This window comes from Enhydra lutris, unplaced genomic scaffold (genome assembly GCF_002288905.1).
Source record: "Enhydra lutris kenyoni isolate GAN:26980312 unplaced genomic scaffold, ASM228890v2 scaffoldscaffold35, whole genome shotgun sequence".
Taxonomy (NCBI): Eukaryota; Metazoa; Chordata; class Mammalia; order Carnivora; family Mustelidae; genus Enhydra; species Enhydra lutris.
Genome location: NW_019154119.1, coordinates 13,095,199 through 13,101,122, shown reverse-complemented (window position 1 = coordinate 13,101,122; position 5,924 = coordinate 13,095,199). Strand labels below are relative to the sequence as shown.

Genomic DNA, 5,924 nt, shown 5'->3' with positions numbered 1-5,924 from the left:
CTGGCTCTCTTCCATATGTACATGGGCCTCATCTAACCATTTGAAGGCCATAGAGAAAATGATGGAAGGACCCCAAGGAAGAGAGGGTTCCATCTTTGCCATGCTTCTGAACTCCAGCTGTGGCATCAACTCTTCCCTGATTTTCTGCCCTGTCTGACCTGTAAATTCTGGACTTGCCATTTCCCCAAAATCATATAAACCAATTCTATAAAAAATCACTCCCTCCCCGACTCCTTGGACTCTCCCTCTCCCCCCCCCTCCCTCCATGTGAACAGAGGGACCACCACGAAAGCTGAAATGCTACCTCTAGTATGACCAGTAGAGAAGACTGTCCTCCTATTCACATTACCTTGAAAAACCAAGAATCCGAAGAAGTTCAGCTTATAAGCCTATTTTCTACTCATCTAGAAAATATCAAAAGGGTAAACCAGTATCTTAAAGGCAGAAAGGACCCAACAAAAACTGAATCCCTGAATATAACTTGAAGAAAAACAGGAGAGCAGACAAGATGATGAAACAAAGAATAACCATACAACAACTTTAACAATAATGACAACAACACAACTGCCTGGTATAAATGTACACTTAGAATGAGACACAATGGTTCCTAAAGAGGAATGTGCTGTGTAAATGACTTAGTATTAGCTGAATGAAGGGATGGTTGTGTGTGTGTGTGTGTGTGACAGAAAGAGACAGATAGACAGAGATTAGAGACAGTGAATGAGAGTCAGAGAGATATGACAAATCACAGGCTGGAAGCATGGGTACTCTGGGGCATCAACTGTATTAACTATTAAGCCACAAACCCAAGTAAAAATGAAATCAGATAAGAATTTTAGTAAAATAATAATACTTCGACAAGCCTCACCTAGCTAAAATTCTTACCGAATTTGAAATGTTCCTTCTTTGTTGGGGTTGATGTTGCCTTGATTCCAGTGTGTTTCAGGGAAAAGAAAAGAATTAAATGGCTTTCGTCATTACTTGATTAGAAATTACATTACTGACTTAAGATTCCACTACTTTAATATATTTACATTATATAAATATTGATTTTTCTATTCCATCAATCTTTCTTTGTGTATCAATATTATCATTTTAAAATATATGATGCATTGTTTCATTTTTGCAGTTTATCTTATTCTTATTTCTTGCAAAAATTCTCTGATTATTCTCATACTTTCCCCCGAAGATGAATTTTAGAATTGTTTTCACTACTCCACAAAACAGCCCTGCCTGCTGGGACATTGGTTTACAGCAACTGAAGTGTTGCCATACCTCTTTTTCTTTTGGGTATGCCTAATAATTTCCATCTCTGGCTGAATTTTTTATTACACTTTTCAGGTTCACTTGAAGTAATCAGCCTTTGTCCTTTAAATATGTTTTTAAAAAGGCCACCCATTAGTTCATGAGTTAATAAGTGTCATGTGTTTGGCCTCTAGTTGCCCTGTAGCTTTCTGTCTTTCTTCTTTCCAATTGAAGTACTCTTTGTTCTCTGACTCCATAATTCTGTGTTCTGCTTCTGTGTTTTGCATTCTGCCACATGCTTTAGTTGCAAAAGTGTTACTATAATTTGCTCCTTTGGAGGAAACTAACTTTCTTGTTGATGTTTGAGCTGAAAATGGTTTCCTTTGCTATGCTGAAATAGAAATGCTTTTCCTTCATGTATGGTATCATTGAGCATCTCTGACTGCAAGAGTTCAGAGATTTGCTTTATCATTTATTATTTCATACTCAACACTGAGAATCAGATTTATTTCCAATGACATTGACAGTAAAGGAAGGACAGCAAGGCAATGCAGTTTTAGGGTCATACTCCTCTGAACAGAGCTTTGGACAATTTCCTGTTGATGTATGTATTTGGGTATTAGTGTATGTTATATTCATGTTGTGTTTACTCATTCTTTTATTCATTAATTAGCTATAATCCTCCAGGTGTTACATTATTGCAAAAGATGGTAACATTTAGAAACCATCGTTCTTATTAGGAAACAGCTCACAGTCTATTATAATAATAGACAAAGAAGTCAGAATTTTAGAGCGTTGGGTAAGCATTACGGATAAGCACTATGAAAGCAGGGCACATGGGAAATGGTTGCATGGGGAAAGAACCAAACTTTGATTAGTGTCTGATCAGGGGAAGCACCCTTGTGAGCACTATGACTGAACCAAATCTTACAGAATGAGAAATTCACCAGCCAGCGCATGGGGAAGGGGCATTCCTACAGTCAAGAGCACATGCATATGGAAGCAAATGGGAGAAGTAGAACCCATTTAGATTTTTAGGGCATTTCTGTAAGACTGACATATATAGTATAAGGGAAATGTAGCGAGAGCTATGGCTGGCAAAGAATACAGATGATAGAGTCACAAGCAAAACAGCTTACAAAATAAACTATACAACCTTTATGTAAAGGTTGCCATAAAGGACAAGCAAGTGAAATGCTTCTTACATTACAGGGTTGGACTAAAAATTGGGATTGAATGGGTTCTAGGAAGCAGAGTACTCAAATATGTGGAGGCCAATCTGTGGAAACAGTGTGAACTTCAGAGAGCCAACTAGGGGCAATATCCAGAGAAGAAGATGGAGGTGGGGGCTGCCCCAGGAAAGAAGACATCTGTTCTGCCAATAGAAAAGTGTTGAACTGAAAGTCAAAAAGAACAAACAGAAAACGCATGGAAAGGCAGATGGTGGTAGACCAGAAAGACACCTCAGCCTCCTCACAAGTAAAGGGCCCCAGTGGATCCTACTGTTGACATTGAGGAAGTATTCATGAACAGAATTAAAGGTTCCTAAAGAACTAAAACCACGGCTTGTTGAGGATGGAGACTTAACCACCAGGCAGCAAACGGGTCTTTTATCTTCCTGCCAGGGAGAATGTGGACTCCATTCTATGCACATTACAAGAAATCTCAGGAGAACACAGATAATAAGGAGTCTGCAGTTAATGAGTCTGCAGCAGGGATCCAGTAATACTTCGAAGTACTTTTGGGCACTCAGCTACTCTACAAATCTGAGAGACCACAGGACCTGGAGATCCTCACAGATCATCCCGATGCACCCAAGACCCAGGTGTACGGAGCACCCTATCTTCCAAGATTACCTTTACGAACGGGAGCGATATTGGTCTACACAGCTTTGGACAAGAACAGCCTTGCATTATTACTGAATTATCATCACGATTTCCTAAAATACCTGGCAACGAATTCTGCGACCTTGTTTAGAGCCAGAGACTATGAAGTGGCTCATCTTGAACAACTTCTCAAGGCTGTGGGAGGCGAGGCCCTGAGAAGCACTTTCTTTGGATCTCTGCAAACACATTTTTGTTTTTAATCCTTCTCTTCTACCAACGACGTACTTTGAAAATGTTAGTGTATAACAAGGGATGTGTGTTTTCTGCTTGATTTTAAACAGAGAAAATAAAAAAAGATGACTGCTCCAAAAACAAAACAAAACAAAATAAGCTACGCATGATTCCCTGACTCCAGAAGAATCGAAAGCACTTCAGTGTCGTTTATGATATATCGACACTTAAGTAATCTTGGCAAGATTATCTATAAAAGAGTTTTCAAAACCTGCTGAGGGTAGAAAGTAGAAAAATATTTACTTCTTTAACAAATCTAAGGAAAGGGATCTCTGTCCTCAGAAGTGTCTTCCCAGTCAATTCGTTAGACCGTTGCTCCTGCCTTCCTTCTCATGGGAATTATAAATGCCTCACTCTCCCATTTCAGTTCAGCAAGAATATAGGTGATGTCATTCCCCACGCCACCAATCTCTGCCCTCACAGCCCTAAATTCAAGCTGTCTTTGAAGGGCCAGTCAAGGACTTACTGGACCACAAAACCTTCACCGAGTCTCAGCACCTGTTTCTGTTTTGACCTGAAGTCTTTTACCAGCCACTTCCTGTGACAGGGTTTTATTCATTTCTTGAAATCTAAGCATAAGCTTGGTTAGAACTTCTTTTTATTTTTTTTTTAAATGTTTTACCTATATAACTTACCTCTGAACACCTTCAAGTTGCCTCTGGTATACGCCTCGTTCCGACTATGCATGGAACATGAGACTGACTTTATAGAATTAGAGACTCTGAAAGCCGGTGGTGTTGTGAGGAAGACCACAAACAGGCCTGCAGCTCTTGTTGTGTCATTTCTTTCACCCAGGAAATGAAGTGCCCTGTAGATGCTCAGCACTTGCAAAATCGGAAATAGGTAATGGATTTTGAAAACCACCTTCTTGATGTATGATTGACCTACAAAAGCTATACAAGTTTAATGTAAACAATTGATGTAAACAATCTGAAAGTTTCTTAGTGCTCTATTTTCTTATTGCTTTTTGTGATAAGAACACTTGAGATCTATTCTCTTCACAAATTTTTTGAGTATATAATGCAGTGACATTACCTATAGGCTCTATGCTATACAGCAGACCTCTAGGATTACACATCCTGCATCACTGGCCCTTTTGTATACTTTCACTGATACCTCCCCATTTCCTTCTCTCTCAATGCCCTGGAAATCGCCATTCTACTCTCTGCCTCTATAAATCTGACTATTATAGATACCGCCTATAAGTGGTATCATGTAGTATTTGTCCTTCTGTGTCCAACTCATTTCCCTTTAACACGGTGCCTTCCAGGTTTACCTATGTTGTCTCAAGTGGGAGCATTTCCTTCTTTTTTAAGTCTGAACCATATTGCATTGTAGGCACACGCCATATTTTCTTTGTCCACCCACCCTCTGATGGACACTCAGGCCGCTTCCATGAGCCGGCTCTGTGAATACTGCAGCAATCTACACGATCGTACATGTCTCCTGATGGGGAAATTCACCTTTGCAGAGCTTTCTAAAATGAATTTGACACAACTGCTGTTAGCACCTTAATTGTTTCCCTCCAAGTTCTTCAGGTTCTTCAAGTTCTAACCTCCACCCCGTACCTCAGAATGTGACTTCACTTGGAGGTAGGGTCCTTAAGGGGGTAATTAAGGTAAAACGAGGTCATAGGGGTTGGCTCTAATCCAATATGACTGGTTTCCTGAGGAAATGAGGACGCAGACACAGTGGTGAGAAGACCATATGAAGACTCAAGGAGAAGATGGCCATCTGTTAGCCAAGTAAAAAGGCCTCAGAAGAAATCAGCCCTGCCAACACCTTGTCTTCCACCTTGTACGTCCAGCTTCCAGAACTGTGAGAAAATAAATTTCTGTTAGTTAAGTCACTCAGTCTATGGTCCTTTGTTATGGCAACCCTAGAAAACAAATACGACTGCTTTCAAAACTCCAAAATTCTAAAGCTTATTTCTAATATTTACCACGAAAAATAATACAAAAATAAGATGTTTAGTATATTCCTGGTGTAATATACTATGCAAACTGCTTTACATGAGGCATATCCTAAAATTCTTCAGGTAATTGTATGAAATATGTATTATTGTTATTATTATTATTATTATTATTATTATTCAGGCAGGCTAGGGAATAGTCATAGATCACAAAGTAAAATTACAGAATTAAATGCCATCGAGCTTGTGCTTCAATTAGCCACACTTTATACCAGAACTGTCTACTTCTTTAATTTCTGGGGAAGTAGAAGAAATTGATAATGGTTTTTTGTTTGTTTGTTTTTTAAGATTTTATTTATTTATCTGACAGAGAGAGATCACAAGTAGGCAGAGAGGCAGGCAGAGAGAGAGAAGGAAGCAGGCTCCCTGCTGAGGAGAGAGCCCAATGCGGGGCTCGATCCCAGGACCCTGGGATCATGACCTGAGCCAAAGGCAAAGGCTTTAACCCACTGAGCCACCCAAGAGCCCCAGAAATTGATAATGTTGACTGATGTTAATAGTCAAAATTGTTTTTTAAATAAGATTACTGAAGATGAGCACAAACTTCCAGATCAATAAGTATCATCAGGCCACATTAAATAAAATAGTTT

At 39.4% G+C, this 5,924-nt stretch overlaps 1 pseudogene; it reads left to right on the top strand.

Annotated features, from left to right (window-relative positions):
• Window positions 1–311: 311 nt before the first annotated feature.
• On the top strand, window positions 312–3,331 carry LOC111154071 (annotated as a pseudogene).
• Window positions 3,332–5,924: the final 2,593 nt, after the last annotated feature.